Source organism: Somniosus microcephalus, chromosome 5 (assembly GCF_052327205.1).
Source record: "Somniosus microcephalus isolate GS21.2 chromosome 5, FLI_Smic_1.0, whole genome shotgun sequence".
Taxonomy (NCBI): Eukaryota; Metazoa; Chordata; class Chondrichthyes; order Squaliformes; family Somniosidae; genus Somniosus; species Somniosus microcephalus.
In genome coordinates, this window is record NC_140991.1 from 256,833,641 (window position 1) to 256,853,233 (window position 19,593).

General features: G+C 45.5%; 1 protein-coding gene across 2 annotated transcripts in view; it reads left to right on the forward strand.

Moving 5' to 3' along the window:
- Nucleotides 1-19,593, forward strand: part of dtnbp1a (dystrobrevin binding protein 1a) — a 345,343-nt gene that overhangs the window by 156,158 nt on the left and 169,592 nt on the right. The gene's annotated exons all lie outside the window — the stretch shown is intronic.

The window sequence follows — 19,593 nt, forward strand, 5'->3', positions numbered from 1 at the left end:
AGTCAATGACCAGGCGCTGCTTCTCGCCGGTCTTAACGACCACAACCTGGGCTCGCCAGGGGCTGGTGCTGCCCTCAATAATCCCCTCCTTCAGGAGCCGCTCCACTTCGGTTTTAATGAAAACCCTGTCCCCGGCACTGTATCGCCTGCTCTTTGTGGCGATGGGCTTACAGTCGGGGGTGAGGTTAGCAAACAGTGGGGGGGGGTGACTGAGTGTGGAGAGGTTGCACCTGGTGCGCGGTGGGCAATTTGGAAGCTGCTGGCTGCGGACTGTGAGTGGGGGGAGCGGTCCACCGTACGCCATCGTAACACTTTTAAGGTGGCACTGAAAATCTAACCCCAGTAGAACGGCAGCGCAGAGGTGGGGCAGGACCAGAAGTTTAAAATTATCGTACACAGTCCCGTCTACTAAGAGTGGCACCACGCAGTAGCCGCCAATGTCCGCCGACTGGGACTCGGAGGCCATAGAAATCCGCTGGTGCGCAGGCAGGACTGGGAGAGAGCAACGCCGCACCGTGTCGGGGTGGATGAAGCTCTCCGTGCTCCCAGAGTCAAAAAGGCAGATTGTTTCGTGACCATTTACCTTAATGTCCATTGTGGACTGGGCCAGTTGGTGCGGTCTCGCTTGGTCCAGCGTAACGGAGGCCAGCGTAGGGGTCGGTGTGTTGTTGCGGGTATCAGATGAGGCGGTGTTGGGGGCCTGCTGCGTCCCGGCTGGCGTCCAAGATGGCGGCGTCCATGATCCCCATGTGGCTGGAGGCGTCCAAAATGGCTGCTGTTCCAGTGGTTCGCACATGGCAGGGGAGGCCCAAGATGGCGGCCCGCACGGCCCACACGCGGCGCTGCTGGGGTTCGGGGTGGCTTTGGCCCTGCAGACGCTGGCGTAGTGTCCCTTCTTCCCGCAGCCCGAGCAGATCGCATTTTTCGCCGGGCAGCGCGCTCTGGGGTGTTTGGCCTGGCCACAGAAGTAGCATTTCTGGCCTTGGGACACTGCTGCGGTAGTTGGGCCGTTGCTGGGATGTGGCTGGGGTGGCACGGCGCTATGAGACGGTCCTACCGTGTCCCAGGCTGTCGTTCCCCGCGGCGTCCACGGTGCAGAGGAGTAGGCATCCATGCCCCGGTAGGCTGCATCCAGTGATAGTGCGAGTTCAGAGGCCTTGTTGAGGTCGAGGTCACTCTGCTCCAACAGTCGCTGTCGGGTGTAATTGGACCTGTGGCCCGCTACAAAAGCGTCCCGGATAAGTTCCTCTGTGTACACGGCGGCCTTTACATCCTTACAACCACAGGCCCGGCCAAGCACAGACAGTGCCTGAAGGTATTCCTCGGTCGATTCCCCAGGTGGTTGTTTACGACTCCCCAGGAGGTGCCTGGCGTACACCTCGTTCACTGGGCGTGTGTACTGGTCCTTGAGGAGCTTGATAGCAGCCGTGTACGAGGTCGCGTCCTGGATGACCGAGTACGCTCGGTGGTTCACTTTGGAGGTCAGGACATCCAGTTTGTCCTCATCCGATTTGACCGTTGCAGCGGAGGCGATCAGGAATTTTTCAAAGCACCTAAGCCAGTGAGCAAACTTGGTGGATGCGTCCGCCTCCCGATGGTCTAAGTCTAGGCATGCTGGTGTGAGGATCTTCTCCATTATAAAAAATCTTGTTAATAAAATTGATGCGCTATCAATCACTCAAAAGACTGAGGTTAAGCGAGTAACTAACAGGCTTTTATTAACAAGAGAATGAAGGTATGCCTCGAGTGGTCGACCAGTCCAGAATACAGAGGGACTGTGGAGCAGTCACCTTTATACCTGGACTCGTGGGAGGAGTCAGCCGAGGCATGTACAGACATGTACACAGTGGGATACAAACAGTGGTTTACCACACTAGTATATTACCCCCAATTCCATGTACCCTAATTTTGTTCACCAACCTCTTGTGTGGGACCTTATCGAAGGCCTTCTGAAAATCCAGATACACCACATCTACCGGTTCCCCTTTGTCTACTCCACTAGTAAAGAGAGGTGACGAGAAAAGACTAGCAAGCAACTTTAAAATGAACCCTAAAACTTTTTTATAAACATATAAAGTGTAAGCGGTTTGCTAAGGGAAAAAGTTGGGCCCAAAGGGAAAACTTCATGTGGAGGCAGAAGACATGGCAAAAGTATTAAATGAGTACTTTGCATCTGTCTTCACAAAGGAAGTGGATGATGTGATGGTTGCACTAAAAGAGGAGAGGGAAGTTATGGACAGGATGATGATAGATAGAGAAGACGTACTAAAAAGATTAGCATTACTGAAATTTAGTAAATCATCTGGTCCAGATGGAATGCAACCTAGGTTGCTGAAAGAAGCAAAGGTAGAAATAGCAGAGCAAAATCTAGGCTGACATTCCCGTGTAGTACTGAGGGAGTGCTGCACTGTCGGAGGTGTTGTCTTTCGGATGAGATGTTCAGTCGAGGCCCCGTCTGCCCCCTCAGGTGGATGTATAAGATCCGATGGCACTATTTCGCAGAAGAGCAGGGGAGTTATCCTTGGTGTCCTAGCCAATATTTATCCCTCAATCAACACTAAAACAGATGATCTAGTCATTATCACATTACTGTTTGTGGGAGCAAGCTGTGCTTAAATTGGCTGCCACCAGTTACAACACTGACTACACTTCGAAAAGTACTTTATTGGCTGTAAAGTGCTTTGGGACATCCGGTGGTTGTGAAAGGCGCTATATAAATGCAAGTCTGTCTTTCTGTCTGTCTCTCTCTTCTCTCTCTCGCTCTTTCCCTCGCGCTCTCTCACGCTATCTCACGCTATCTCTTGCTCTCTCTCGCTCTTTCTCGCTTTCTTCCTCTTTCTTGCTTTCTTTCTATTCAATCATTCTATTCAATCGTTCTTTGTCTGTCGGTCGTGCTGGAGGTTTGCTAATGTTATACCACTATTTAAGAAAGGGGAGAGGAATAAACCAGGAAACTACAGGCCAGTTAGCCTAACATCTGAGGTGGGGAAGATATTGGAAACCATTATCAGACAAAAGAAACTTTCATTTGGAAATTTGGTTAATCAAGTAGAGCCAGCATGGATTTGTTAAAGGTAAATCATGTCTGACGAACTTGATTGAATTCTTTGATGAGGTAACATTCCATTGAGAAATAAAAACTCCATGGGTAAAGTGATCCATCCGTGGCTGACAAAAGAAGTTAACGATAGTATTAGATTAAAAGAAGAGGCTTATACTGTTAAGAATAGTAGTAAGCCTGAGGATTGGGAGAGCTTTAGAAACAAGAAAAGGATGACCAAAAAATTGATTAAAAGGGAAAAAAATAGAATGTGAGTAAACTAGCAAGAAATATAGAAACAGATTGTAAGAGCTTCTACAAGTATGTAAAAAGGAAGAGAGTAGCAAAAGTAAGCATTGGTCCCTTTAGAGGTTGAGGCAGGCGAAATTATAATGGGGAAGAAGGACATGGCAGAGACTTTAAACAAATATTTTGTATCTGTGTTCACAGTAGAAGACACAAAAAACATACCAAAAATAGTGGGTAACCAAGGAGCTAATGAGAGTGAGGAACTTAAAGTAATTAAGATAAGTAGAGAAAAAGTACTTGAGAAACTAATGGGACTAAAAGCTGACAAATCCCCTGGACCTGATAGCCTACATCCTAGGGTTCTGAAAGAGGTAGCTGCAGAGCTGGTGAATGCATTGGTGGTGATCTTCTAAAATTCCCTAGATTCTAGAATGGTCCCAGCAGATTGAAAGGTAAGAAATTTAACCCCGCTATTCAAAGAAGGAGGGAGAGAGAAAACCAGGAACTAGAGGCCAGTTAGCCTGACATCAGGCGTCGGGAAAATGCTGGGATCCTTTATGTGGTAACAGGACACTTAGAAAATCATAATATGATTAGGCAGAGTCAACATGGTTTTATGAAAGGGCAATCGTGTTTAACAAATTTATTAGAGTTTTTTGAGGATGTAACTAGCAGGGTAGATAAAGGGGAACAAGTGGATGTAGTATATTTGGATTTCCAAATGGATAGGTGCCACATAAAAGGTTGCTATGCAAGATAAGGGCTCATAGGGTTGGGGTAATATAGTAGCATGGGTAGAGGATTGGAAAACGGACAGAAAAGAGAGAGTACGGATAAACAGGTCATTTTCCGGTTGGCAGGTTGTAACTAGTGGGGTACCGAAAGGATCAGTGCTTGGACCTCAGCTTTTTATTAATCTATATTAATGACTTGGATGAAGGGACTGAGTGCATCCAAGTTTGCTGACGATACAAAGTTAGGTAGGAAAGTAAACTCTGAAGAGGACACAAAGAGCCTGCAAAGGGATATAGACAGGTTAAGTGAGTGGGCAATAAGGTGGCAGATGGAGCATGATGTGGGGAAATGAGAGGTTATTCACTTTGGTAGGAAGAATAGGAAAATAGAACATTTTTTAAATGGTGAGAAACTATTAAATGTTGGTGTTCAGAGAGATTTAGGTGTCCTTGTACAGGAAACAGAGTTAGCATGCAGGTACAGCAAGCAGTTAGGAAGGCAAATGACACGTTGGCCTTTGCAAGGGGGTTGGAGTAGAAGAGTAAGGAAGTCTTGCTACAATTGTACAGGGCTTTGGTGAGAGCGCACCTGGAGTACTCTGCACAGTTTTGGTTTCTTTATCTGAGGAAGGATGTACTTAACTGAGAGGCAGCGCAACAAAGGCTCACTAGATTGATTTCATGGATGATGGGTTGTCCTATGAGAAGAGATTGAGTTATTTGGGCCTATACTCTCTGGAGTTTAGAAGAATGAGAGGTGATCGCATTGAAACATAAGATTCTGAGGGAGATTGACAGGGTAGATGCTGAGAGGTTGTTTCTGTAAAGTCCGCGCCTCAATAATACATGGACTTCGGGAGAACAGTTTAACAGGTATTTTACTGAACAAGAGGCAGCTTGAAACTGAAACTACAGAAGACTGCTAGGGCCTTTTATACAGGGGTGGTCACTGCCGGTACTGCAGTCTAAGACCAGTTATTCCCTTAAAGGTACATACACAACAATTCCTCCCCTTTTAGATAAACAGTACATAACATTCATTTAACAACTAAATAATAACTAATTACAATTACAATTTTCTCAGTAATATATACATCAACTGAAATAGTCATTTATAAGTTCAGTCTTTGAGGAGGCTTCCAGATCCGGACTGGATAGCGTCTTTCTCGAGTATCCTGTTCTGGCAGTGGAGTCAATTCTGGCTCATTGTCATTGGTTGGTTCGTCAGCTTCCAATACCCCTGTTTCTGAGGTAGACGCAATCTGTACTTTGGGCTCGTTACCAGGTACACATGCTTGTGGTACAGGTTTGGCTTGTTCCTGTGACTCTAGAATCTGGTCAGCATGGCGTCTCACGATGCTCTCTCCAATGTCCACTGTGTACATCAGTGGTCCCTGCTGTGTGCATATCGTGCCTGGCTGCCATTTTTCTGTTCGGTAATCGCGGGCCAAGACTGGTTGCCCTATCTTGAAGCTCCTGGTTGGCTTCTCATTTATGTGCTGGAACTGCTTATCCTCAACATCTCGTCTTATGTTTGGCTTGAGCAAATCCAAGCAACATCTTAGTCTCCGGTTGAAAAACAGTATGGCTGGAGTTTGGTTGGTTACTGCATGTGTCGCATTCCGGTAAGCAAACAGGAAGTTATCCACCTTGTGTTGCAGTGGTATGTCGTCATTATACATTGCCTTTATGGCCTTTTTAAAGGTCTGAACAAACCTCTCAGCCAATCCATTTGTGGCTGGATGATATGGGGCAGATGTGTAATGTTTCACCCCATTATTCTTCAGGAACCTCCGGAAATCCTCAGACACAAACTGTGGGCCATTGTCGGAACAGATCTGTTCTGGCAACCCATTCCTGGCGAAGATGGTCCTTAGGACTGCAATAGTTTTCTCCGTGGTGGTGGAGGACATTTTAATGACCTCTGGCCATTTCGAATGGGCGTCCACAGCGATTAGAAACATTGAGTCCATAAATGGACCAGCGAAATCAATGTGTACCTGTTGCCATGGAGATGAGGGCCACTCCCATGGATGTAGCGGGGCCTATGGTGGAGCGTTTTGGACCTTCTGGCATCCTGTGCATCTCTTGGTCATATCCTCGATTTCTTTATCAATTCCTGGCCACCACACAAACGCCCTGGCTAGGCTCTTCATTTTTACCCCTCCCAGATGACCCTCGTGAAGCTCATTGAGTACTCTTATCTCTCAACTTGGGTGGAATTACCACTCGGGATCCACACATCAAGGTTCCCCGGCACACTGACAGCTGTTCCCTCCTTGGTGAGAATGCTGGCAACAGTGAGTTGCCATATGCTGGCCATCCCTTCACCGTCAAATCGTAGACCCGAGAGAGTGTCGGGTCATTTCGGGTTTCCTTCTCAATACTTGCGTTTGTAACAGGCAAACATTCGACTATGGTTGCATGTAATACCTCCACAGGGTCCACTGCAGGTGCTTCTTCCGCCGTAGGCAACGGTAGGCGCGACAGCCCATCAGCGTTTCCATGTTGTTTCGTACCTTTGTACTCTATGTCATACTGATGTGCCCCTAGAAACAGTGACCATCTTTGCAGCCGTTGCGCCGTCATCACCGGAACGCCCTTTGGGTTAAAAATTGAGACCAGGGGTTGATGATCAGTCAGTAGGGTGAATTTCTGCCCGTGCAGGTAGTGATTGAACTTCTTCACCCCCCACACCAGGCTGAGGGCCTCCCTGTCAATCTGGGCGTAGTTACGCTCGGCGGAGGTTAGCGAGCGCGATGCAAAGGCTATTGGCCTCTGTGAACCGTCACGGAATTTGTGTGACAGCACCGCTCCAATGCCGTAAGGTGACGCATCACATGCCAACCGAATCGGTAGTGTTGGGTTGTAGTGGGCCAATACTTCTTTTGAAGTGATTTGGCATTTACATTCCTGAAAGGCACGCTTACACTCATCACTCCATTTCCATGCTACACCAGTTTGAAGGAGGGCGTTCAGTGGGTGCAGAATTGTAGATAAATTCGGCAAGAACTTATGGTAGTAGTTCACCAACCCGAGTAATGACCTCAGTTGCGACACATTTTCTGGTGCTGGAGCCTTGACTACAGCCTCAATCTTGTCCGGCGACTTATGCAACCCTTCCTCATCAATCATGTGGCCACAATACGAGATTTGTCTCCTGAAGAACTCGCATTTGGGACGGTTGGCTCGTAGCCCATATTCCTGCAATCTCGCGAGCACCTGTTCCAGGTTGGCAAGGTGTTCATTGTCATTTTCGCCCGTAACCAGGATGTCGTCCAAATAACACTGGGTCCCCGGGATCCCTTGCAGGACTTGTTCCATTGCCCTCTGCCACATAGCCGGGGCTGATGCTACCCCAAATACCAGTCGATTGTACTGGTAAAGGCCTTTGTGAGTGTTTATCGTGAGGTATTTCCTAGATGCTTCTTCCACCTCCATTTGTAGATACGCTTGAGCCAGGTCAATCTTTGTAAAACGTTTCCCTCCAGATAGTGAGGCGAAAATATCTTCTATCCGCGGAAGCGGATACTGTACTGTGTGCAGGACTGGGTTCACAGTCACCTTGAAGTCCCCACAGATGCGAACCTTCCTTGGCTCCCCAGGCGTGCTGCTCAATGCTTTCTTCATTATAGGAACGATGGGTGTGGCCCACTCGCTCCAGTCCACCTTAGACAGCACCCCCGAACGCTCCAGACTCTCCAGTTCAGCTTCCACAGCTGGGCGTATCGCGTATGGCACCGGTCTGGCCTTGAAAAATTTTGGGGTTGCGTTATCCTCAATCTTTATGGTTGCCTTTACTCCTTTTAGAGTCCCAAGTCCTTGTTGGAACACCGCTTTCGCGTCAGATAGAATTTGTGACAGACGTCCAGGTGCGACGTCATCATCTTTTTTGTCAGTCACAGTTAGTGCCAGAATGGAATGCCAATCCAATTGTAGTCTTCGGATCCATTCACGTCCCAATAATGGTGGTCCTGCATCTCGTAGTATATACATGTATAGTTTCTGTGTTTCCTTTCCGTTATATTCAACTGGCACCCTTATTTTTCCTCTGGGGTAGACCTTTTGCCCCGTGTATGTCTTCAATACAATGGACGTGTCCTTTAAGGGTATGTGTGAAAATAGCCGCTCATAGTCTCGTCGATTCATGACAGTTAGGGCTGATCCTGTGTCCAATTCCATCTTCACTGGGGACCCTGCTATCATGAGGGTGACCCAAATGGTTCGGTGATCTTCTTTTCCGATCACATTGTATAACTTTAAACAACTTAGTCGCCTGCTCCCGGAGTCCTTATCACTCTCCTGATCTTCTGAACTACTATCTTGTCAGTTTCTTTACTTTCCTGTACTGTTCCTTAGTAGTTCTTGTCGTGTTGGTCTTCTTTCCCGACCTGCAGACTCTTGCTATATGTCCCATTTTCCCGCATTGCCTGCATATTTTGTCTTTAAACCAGCAGTCCTTCTGCTCATGGGTTGTTCTGCCGCAGCGATAGCACTTTTCGGCTCCATACGCCATTTCGTTAGCGCTGTATTCTTGTGGTTTCTGTTGTATTTCCGCAGCTCCCCGTGCTGCTGCTTCGTAGGATACTGCCACGCTGAAAGCCTGTTCTAGCGTCAGGTCCTTTTTTGAAAGTAGTCGTTTCTGGGTTCCTTCACTCTGGAGCCCACAGACAAACTTATCCCGTAAGGTGTCTGCCAGTCCTCCTCCGAACTGGCAGTGCTTCGATAACTTGCGTAGTTCCGTAAGATAGTCAGCATTGCCCTCATCTTTGTGCTGGTTCCTTTTATGGAACTTGAATCTTTCTGCTATCAGCAGTGGTGTAGGGCTTAGATGTTCCTGTAAGATATGAACAATCTCCTCAAAACTTTTCTCCATTGGTTTAACTGGGGTAATTAAATTCCGCAATAGGCCGTACGTACTCGCACCCATCAGATTTAATAATACCGACGCCCTCTTTCCATCAGCCGCCTCATTTGCCTTGCAGTACACTTCAATTCTTTCCACATACATGGTCCAGGCTTCTACCTCGTTGTCGCAAGCAGTGATACTGCCACTTTTCGGCATCTTGGGCGATTTAAAATGGCGCCTCCCGTGCTTTTACTTCTTCCCCAATGGAATAAAATGGCGCCTCCCGCGCTTTTGCTTCTTCCCCGACGGGATAAAATGGCGCCTCCCGTGCTTTTGCTTCTTCCCCTTACTGCCACGCTGCTCCTAGCGTTCTACGGGGTAATGGCGGCGACCCGCAGCTTCGGCGCGTCTCGCTTTCCTTCCCCCCCCCCCCCCCCCCGGTTTAGTTTCTCTCCGCTGTCCTGTTCTCGAGCACCGACCGCTCCCTGTGCCCTTTTCTTTTCCCGGCGACGCTGCGCGGCCCGATTTGTAGAGTCGCTCGATCGAGCTTGAGCCCACCGCAGTCCGGAAGGGTCAGCGCGCTACCTGCTACCAGCACAATTCGCTGGAACCACAGTCTCTCCCGCAATTCTCCAAACACCGATGGATTCTTTGGGCGGTTGCCCTCGGTCGACGCCCGTTGCTCAGACTAAGACCTTCCAGGACCTTCCTTTCAGGCAAGATCCCTGTGAGATGATGCCACACTGCAGGTGAGTTCGAACTTACTCGTCGCCACTGTAAAGTCCGCGCCTCAATAATACACGGACTTCGGGAGAACAGTTTAACAGGTATTTTACTGAACAAGAGGCAGCTTGAAACTGAAACTACAGAAGACTGCTAGGGCCTTTTATACAGGGGTGGTCACTGCCGGTACTGCAGTCTAAGACCAGTTATTCCCTTAAAGGTACATACACAACAGTTTCCCCTGGTTAGAGTGTCTAGAACTAGGGGGCATAGTCTCAGGGTAAGAGGTTGGCCATTTAAGAATGAGATGAAGAGGAATTTCTTCAGGGTTGTGAATCTATTCTCTGCCCCAAAGGGCTGTGGATGCTGAATCATTGAGTATATTCAAGGTTGAGATAGGTAGATTTTTGGACTCTATGGGGATCGGACGGGAAAGTGGAGTTGAGGTTGAAGATCAGCCATGATCTTATTGAATGGCGGAGCAGGCTACTCCTCCTAATTCTTATGTTCTTAGAAGGTTGATCAGGGTGGTACAGTAGATGTATATATGGACTTTCAGAAGGCATTTGACAAAGTGCCACACAGGAGGCTTATTAAGACAATGGTAGCCCATGGAATTAAGGGGGAAGTGGCAGTATGGATTCAAAATTGGCTTAGTGGCAGGAAGCAAAGAATAGTGGTGGATGAATGTTTTTCAGACTGGGAGGTGGTTTGCAGTCGTGTTCCCCAAGGGTCAGTTTTGGGTTCATTACGTTTTGCACTTTTTATAAACAACTTAGACTCCGCTCTAGGGAGCAATATTATAAAGTTTGCAGATGATACGAAACTTGGCAAAGCAGTAGATCATGATGAGGATAGTTATAGAAACATAGAAACATAGAGATAGGAACAGGAGTAGGCCATTCGGCCCTTCGAGCCTGCTCCGCCATTCAATGAGATCATGGCTGATCTTCGTCTGAGATCATAGCTGATCTTACCAGTTCAGTACCCCGTCCCCGCCTTTTCTCCGTAACCCTTAATCCCCTTAGCCTTCAGAAATATATCCAATTCTCTCTTGAAAATATTTATTGAATTAGCCTTCACAGCCCTCTGTGGCAGGGAATTCCACAGGCTCACCACTCTTTGAGTGAAGAAATTCTTCCTCATCTCTGTTTTAAATGATTTGCCTGCTATTTTTAGACTGTGGCCCCTGGTTCTGTGCTCCCCTGCCATTGGAAACATTCTCTCTGAATTCAGCCTGTCCAGGCCTGCCATAATTTTATATGTTTCGATGAGATCCCCTCCCAATCTTCTAAACTCCAGTGAGTACAAGCCCAAACTATTCAATCTCTCCTCGTAGGTCATTCCCGCCATTCCAGGTATCAGCCTGGTGAATCGCCGCTGCACTCTTTCCATGGCAAGAACATCCTTCCGCAGATGGGGCGACCAAAACTGTACACAATACTCCAGATGCGGTCTCACCAGCACCTTGTACAGCTGTAGTAAGGTATCCCTATTCCTATACTCGAACCCCCTTGATATGAAGGCCAACATACCATTTGCCTTCTTAATCGCCTGTTGCACCTGCATGCTCTCCTTCAGTGACTGGTGCACAAGAACACCCAGGTCCCTCTGCACTTCCCCATCTCCCAATCTATTGCCATTTAGATAATAATCCACCCTCCTGTTTTTACCCCCAAAGTGGATAACCTCGCATTTATCCACATTATAGTGCATCTGCCACGTATCCGCCCATTCCCCCAACCTGTCCAAATCGCACTGTAGCCTCCTGACATCCTCATCAGAGCCCACCCCTCCTCCTAGTTTAGTGTCGTCAGCGAATTTGGAAATATTGCATCCAATTCCCTGATCCAGATCATTTATATATATTGTGAACAGCTGGGGTCCCAGGACAGATCCTTGCGGCACCCCGCTGGTCACTGCCTGCCACTCCGAAAACGAGCCGTTTATTCCAACTCTCTGTTTTCTATCCGCCAGCCAGTTCTCTATCCACGTTAATACTTTGCCCCCAATCCCATGAGCCTTAATTTTGCATGATAATCTTTTGTGTGGAACCTTATCGAAGGCTTTCTGGAAGTCAAGGTACACCACATCCACTGGCTCTCCCCCATCTATTTTACCAGTTACTTCCTCAAAAAATTCCAGCAGATTAGTCAAACACGATTTACCCTTTGTAAATCCATGTTGACTCTGTCCGATCCTTTCCCCATTTGTCAAGTGCTCCGCTATTTTATCCTTAATAATGGACTCTAGCATTTTGCCCACAACCGATGTAAGGCTTACTGGTCTATAATTCCCTGCTTTCTCTCTACCCCCCTTTTTAAATATTGGGGTAACATTAGCTACCCTCCAATCCACGGGTACTGTTCCTGAGTCAATGGAGTTCCGGAAGATGATCCTTAGAGCATCTGCTATCTCCAGGGCCACCTCCTTAAGTACCCTAGGATGTAGTTTATCAGGCCCCGGGGATTTGTCGGCCTTCAGTCCCCTCAACTTACCCAACACCATATCCCTAGAGATACTAATTTCTGTCAGCTCCTCCCTCTCATTAGTCCCTATGTTTGTCGATATTCCTGGGAGGTTATTTGTGTCCTCCTTTGTGAATACAGAACCAAAGTATGAGTTTAATTGGTCTGCCATTTCCTTATTCTCCATTATATATTCTCCCGAATCGGACTGCAAGGGACCGACTTGGGATTTTACCAGTCTTTTCCTCCTGATATACCGATAAAAGCTTTTGCAGTCTGTCTTTATGTTTGCTGCAAGTTTACTTTCGTATTCTATTTTCCCCTTCCTGATTAATCCCTTTGTCCTCTTTTGCTGTATCCTGTACTGCCCCCAATCTTCTGGTCTGGTGCTTTTTTTTGCCAGTTGATATGCCCTTTTTTTTTATTTTATGCTGTCCCTAATTTCCCTCGTTATCCACGGTTGAGTCACCTTTTTAGGTTTATTTTTATGCCAAACCGGTATAAACATGTTCTGGAATTCTTCCATTCTATCTTTGAATGCTTGTCATTGTCTATCCACTGTCAATCCCCCCAGAAACACCACCCAATCAATCTTACCCAATTCCCGTCTCATACCCTCGTAATTCCCTTTATTTAAGTTCTGGACCTTAGTCTCTGATTCAATTTCCTCACTCTCCATCTCGACTGAGAGCTCGATCATATTATGATCGCTCTGACCCAAGGGGCCTCGTACAAGAAGATTGCTGATAAGTCCCTTCTCATTGCACAATACCCAGTCTAAAATGGCCTGATCTCGAGTCGGCTCCTCGACATATTGGTCCAGATAACCGTCCCGAAAACATTCCAGGAATTCCTCCTCCTCAGAATTTTTACTAATTTGGGTAGTCCAATCAATATGTAAATTAAAGTCACCCATGATGACAGCTGTGCTCTTATCGCACGCTTCTCTAATTTCCCTTTTTATGCCTTCCCTCACCTCCATATTACTATTTGGAGGCCTATATATCACACCCACTAACGTTTTCCTCCCCTTGCTATTTCTCATTTCTACCCATACAGATTCCGTTTCATCCGAGTTAATATCCTTCCTTTCCATTGCATTAATCCCCTCCTTTACCAGCAATGCTACCCCACCTCCCCTACCTTTTTGCCGATCCTTCCTAAATATTGTATATCCCTGGATGTTAAGTTCCCAGCCTTGCCCACCCTGCAGCCACGTTTCTGTAATCCCAATCAAATCATACTTGTTTACCTCTATTTCCACAACTAATTCATCCACCTTGTTCCTAATGCTTCTAGCATTAAGATACAAAGCCTTCAGGCTTGCTTTTTTCACACTCTCATTATGAATTAGTTTGGCCCTTTGTGTTTCTCTCCTTTGCTTATTGCTTCTCACCTTTCTACCATCTATTTCTAACTTCATATGACTTCCCTCTTTTCCACTACCTAGGTTCCCATCCCCCTGCCAAATTAGTTTAAATCCTCCCGAACCGCCCTAGAAAATATTACCCCGAGGACATCAGCTCCCTCACAGTTCAGGTGTAGACCGTCCCCTTGGTACAGGTCACTCCTCCCCAAGAACTGGTTCCAATGCCTCAAGAATTTAAATCCCTCTCCCTTGCACCACTGCTCAAGCCACGTATTTAGCTTATCTATCTTACTCTCTCTAAACTTATTAGCTCGTGGCACTGGTAGCAATCCAGAGATTACTACCTTTGAGGTCCTACTTTTCAATTTAGCTCCTAACTCCCTTCAGGCTCGCATAGACAAGATGGTGAAATGGGCAGAAGCATGGCAAATGGAGTTCAATGCGGAGAAGTGTGAAGTGATCCACTTTGGGAGGACTAATATGGAAAGACCGTATACTATAAATGGCACATTTTTGAAAAGTGTAAATGAGCAGAGACACCTTGGTGTCCACATACACAAATCCTTAAAGGTGGCAGAGCACGTTGATAAGGTGGTCAAAAAAGCAGAAGGGTTACTTGGTTTGGAATAGAATATAAAAGCAAAAAGATCATTCTGAATCACTGGTTAGGCCTCAGCTGGAGTATTGTGGACAATTCTAGGCACCACACTTCAGAAAGATGTAAAGGCATTAGAAAGGTTACAGCGGATGTTGACAGGATGTTGCCAGGGATGAGGGACTTCAGTGATGAGAGCTTGGAAAAGTTAGGACTGTTATCCTTGGAACAGAGAAAGTTAAGAGGTGACCTAATAGAGGCTTTCAAAATGATGAGAGGTTTTGATAGAGTGGAGAGAGAAAAATATTCCCCCTGGCGAGTGGGTCAATAACTAGAGATCATGGATTCAAAAAGACCTAGAGGGGAGATGCGAAATTTTTTCACTGAGTTGTCGGGATCTGGAAAGGTGGTGGAAACTGATTCCATCGATGATTTTAAAACAGAGTTGGACAGGTACTTTAGGATGAGCAACTTGCAGGGTTAGGGACAAAAAGTGGGGATGTGGGACTAAGTACGACTGCTCTTTCAAAAAGCTAGCACAGGCATGACGGGCCAAATGGTCTCCTTTTGTGCTTTGTTTCTCTGAATTTCTAAGTGTTGGTGAAGTCTTGATAAACTGTCCCAGAATGTTTCCCAATGTGTTTCAAAAGTCCTCTTCAAGCCTCCAGCTGCAAGTGAACAGTAAAAGCTAAGCATGGCTTTAAGTAGCGCTCGAAATCCTCAGCAATGACATGCTGGTCGCTGTTATGAGAGAGTGTTAGTTGAAGCGCTAGCCAGCAAAATGCCGTGCAACCTCTTTGCCAATTAAGTTGCCTGCGAGCACTTAGTAATCAGCTTCTTAACGCTCCTTCAGGCTGGCGTTCCTAACGCGTGCTTCAACTCCTTTACTAAGATGGCGCCTTGCACTAAACGCAGGCTAAACCAGTGTTGCAGCTCAAGATCCCATCTTGGCCAACTCGGAGTCTCTTTAGCACTTAAAGTATGCGGGGAAAGTCGCCCCCTATATCTTTAGTCATCCATGCAGCTCTAGCTTTGGATGCCCTTCCTTTCCCCCTCTTGTGAATGTGTCTAGTTTGTACCCGAACTATCTACTCTTTGAAGGCCTCCCATTACTCATTTACTTTTTACCTACCAAGTTTTGATTCCAATCCATCTGGGCCAGATTCCCTTTCGACTTGCTGAAATAGCCCTTCTCCAGTTGAGTATTATCATGTTTGATTGTTCCTTGTTCTTTTCTATAACTATTCTAAACCAAATATTGTGATCAGTGTTTCCCAAATACTCCCCCAATGAAACATGCTCCATTTGCCCCACTTCATTCCCCAGAACAAAACCCTGCACTGCTTCTTTCCTCGTTTGGCTGGAAACATACTGATCACAAGTTCTCTTGTACACATTTCAGAAATTCCTCCCCCTCTTTGCCCTATATTAGGATAATATTCCTCCAAGATTATTCTGATGGATGAGGATAATCTATCCATGACTTCTCTTTCCTCATTCCCTCCATTGTAACCTTCAATTTCAAGTGTGAGGAGCTTGTGGATACTTTTTGTCTTGAAGACTGAAATTAGCCTCTCGGCTGCCTGAGATGACTCCTGCATCACTTCCTGCAATCCCTATCCCTCCTCAGGTTCATTTCCTCTGAGATGTATCTACTGCCTCCTTGAACCTGCCCACACACAACTATCTACCTTTACAGAAAATGCTGGAAATGCTTGGCAGGTCAGGCAGCATCTGTGGAGAGAGAAACCGATTTAATGGGCCGGATTTTCCGACCCCCACGGGTGCGTACGAGGTGTGTACGCACCCGTAGGGGCCTCGCAAGTGCCGGGTTTAGGCATGCAAAGCGCATGCGCTACAACCCGGCACTTCCGATCTGTCAAGAATTCTCTTGACAGATCATCTGCCTGCCCAGGAGAAGGGCCTCCGCAGGCAGAGAGTTCCGCTTTCTGCACAACATCCGCCCGTTGAAAACCTTTAAAAATCTTACGCCTGCGTTTGGTTTCCCCATTGTAGAGGAGACTGCATCGTGAGCAGCGAATACAGTATACTAAATTGAAAAGAAGTACAAACAAATCATGGTCACCTGGAAGGAGTGTTTGGGGCCCTGGTCAGTGGAAAAGGAGGAGGTAAAAGGGCAGGTGTTGCACCTCCTGCCTGCCACCCTATCAGACCTTCTCTTTTGTTCTTTCCTCTCCACCCCTCCCCCTGCCCTTTTCCGGTCTCTATACTTGCTTAAAACCTGTTACATCTGTAACATTTTCCAGTTCTGAAGAAAGGTCATCGACCTGAAATGTTAATTCTGTTTCTCTTGCCACAGATGCTGCCTGACCTGAGTATTTCTAGCATAATCAGGGTGAATTTGCTGCAACTAGAATACAGTCATGATGTGGAAGCACTTGCGTTTGTTCTGCACTATAAATGAGATATCCATGTTTTCCCATAACCATCACTGAAATTTCACTTAAATACATCAGACTAATTGCCACCATATAAGTCATGCACGAATAACCTATGAAAATCTATCAAACAACTATGTCTATTTTGATTGCATTGTTTAAAAGATGTTGCACGTCTTTTGCAAGCACTATGCTCAAAGTATATCTAAATATACAAGCTCTATGCTGGTATAGAGGTCGAAGAGCAGAATAAAAAGTACCATGTAGTTTAATAGGGATTCAGTCTGTGTGGTTAATGTTCAGGTTAAGTGTATTTGAAAGTTTGTGGTGCTGCAGTTTGGAATTAGAACATTCTTGGAAACAATTTCAGTGATCTGTCAACATGGGGTGAGCTTCAGTGACTGGTTCTCCCTCACCCACTAACAGAGTTTGGATAGGCATCAATGCTAGGATTTTATCTTCAATCCTGTGCTTGCTTTAACTTCAAGTGCTACTAGGTCACCCCATTGCACAATTATTAAACAGAATTAAAAGGGTATGGGGAAAGGGCAAGAGAATGAAAATAAATGGATAGCCCTTTGAGAGTTGGCACAGATGCGATGGACTGAATTGCCTTTTGTATTGTAAAATTCTAAATTACTGTTTTAGTTGAATCAAAATTTAAATGACCAGCCTACAGCATATGCTTCTCTCAGTGAATCTTTGAAGAAGAGGTAGATATATGAGTGGGGAATGCATTCCAATGTTTCATTTGCCTGCCTATAAATGTAACAAGGATTTGAGATTTATAATATAATCTTGTGGCATCTTAATTTGAATAGTAGCTCCGAGCAAAACAATTTAAAGCTGTACCTGTGGGCAATGTGGTTATCTGGCTGAGTGTTATTGCTGTAATTTTAGAAGATAGTTTTAGTAAAAAGAATTGTCTAACTGCGCTCCCAGTTAGGTAGAATGAGATTAAGCTAACATTACACAATACAGGTAGACTATCCTTTATCCAAAAACCTTGGGACCAGCCGTGTTTCGGATTTCGGAAAATTTTGGATTTCAGAAGGTATTACGGGGCAGCACCCCGTAAGCCACCACATTAATATTTCTGCAGCGAACCTTATGAATACCTGTATTCACACTGAGTGGGATAAATAAAGACTATAAATACTGTAGTATTACAGGGATAAATACTCTAGTACAGTTTATTTGTAAGGAAAACATTCAGTAAAACTTCAAACATATACAGGTACAAACTAAGCTAAATACCTGTACGTATACATGCAGTAAAGGTACATTACATCTGGCTTGAGGATCTTGGAGAAGAGGGTACATCAGTGTTGTAATCGCCGTCATCAGGTTGGAGTTGGACATCTGAAGATGGGCCAGGAACAGGATTCTCAAGTGATGAAGCAGCACTACGACAGATAGCCTTTTTAAAGATTTCTTCCAGTGTCATCTGTCTCATTAACATTGGTTTCTGTCTAAGCAGTCTCTCTTTAATTGAGTAAACTTGCATAATCTCTTGCTCACTGATAAATGCACGTTGTTCAAGGCCAGCAATTAACTGATCACACATTGTCACCATATCGTCTATGGGGATTTTTTCACCTGTGCTCACAATGTCATCATCATCATCATCACTACTATCCTCATGCTTGTCTTTATTTAACACCATTTCAGCAATTTCCCCATCACTCAATGAATTCACAACAGGTGCATCATTGTCAATGTTCAGCACTTCTTCGATGCCAGCTTCCTCTAACTTATTTACACTTTCGGATGATAAACCTTTGGCGTAAGTAAGGAGGTTTGATATCATCATCTTCTCCTGACTGACAGGAAATCCTTCAAAATCTTCATCTGCAGGTCCATCTTCATGAAACATCGTTGAAGGCCAAAGTCTGTGCCAAGCATTTATTAATGTTGGTTTGTCAACATCGTTCCAAGCATTAGCAACTGCGTAAATGGCATCCTTAACATTGAACTCTTTCAGGAAGCTTTGGATTCCTATGCCTCTGTTGATTGCATCAAGCATAGAGTTCAAAAAAACGTCTTTATACTTGCTCTTCATGGAGCATAAAATTCCTTGGTCACAAGGCTGTATTAAAGATGTCACATTAGGGGGAAAGTTAATGCCGAAAACATAACTTTTCACAAGAAGTTCAGGAGGGGGATGTGCGGAGCAGTTGTCCAGGAACAATAAAATTTTGCAGTTTTCTTCCAGTCCAGCTTGCCTGCAATGAGCTCGTGTCGCTGGTACGAAGTGGTTATTGAACCAGTGAGAAAATATTCCTCTGGTTACCCATGCTTTCTTGCTCGCATAATAATGCACAGGTAAATTGCATACACCTTTCAAACATCTAGGATGTTGGCTTTTTCCAATCACTACCAACTTTAACTTGTGTGTGCCTGCAGCATTGGCACACCCAAGAACAGTCAGCCTGTCCTTAGCGTCCTTAAAACCTGCTGGTGCACTCTCATCAGCCATTGCTAATGTTTTTCTAGGAACGTAGCGCCAGAACAGAGCTGTTTCATCAGCATTGTAAATTTGTTCAGGACCGAGGTTTTCATCAGATATTATTTTGGCAAATTCGTCTATGTAATTTTCAGCTGCTTCATGATCAGCAGAAGCTTTTTCACCACAGATTTTCAGATATTTTATACCATGACGCTTCTTAAATTTATGCAGCCAACCTTCTGAATATTCACACTCGACTTTAATGTTCAGTTCTTCATGGTATATTCTAGCTTGTTTCATGACCATCAAACCAGTCAGTGGCACACGTTCACCTCTTCGTTGTCGAATCCACTCAATCAGCACACGGTCAAGATCTTCATTTTTTGCCCTATGCAATGTTTTCCTACTTTTCATTAGTTTATGGTCATCACTGTCAGTGTAAAACTTCAACAACTTGTCTTTCTGATTCTTTAAGTCATATATGGTGGTAGTTCCCACACCATATTCTTCAGTAAGACGCCGCACAGACACACCACAATCAAGCTTCTGCAATAACTCCACTTTCTGCGATATCGATAATGAGAGATGCTTCCTTCTCTGCTTCTCACTGTTACCCATAGGGGTATCTGCAGCTCTTTTTAGCATTTTCACAAATCATAAAAAAACAACAAATATCAAAGAGAGCAGCAGACACACGTGTGACAGCGCTGAGACACAA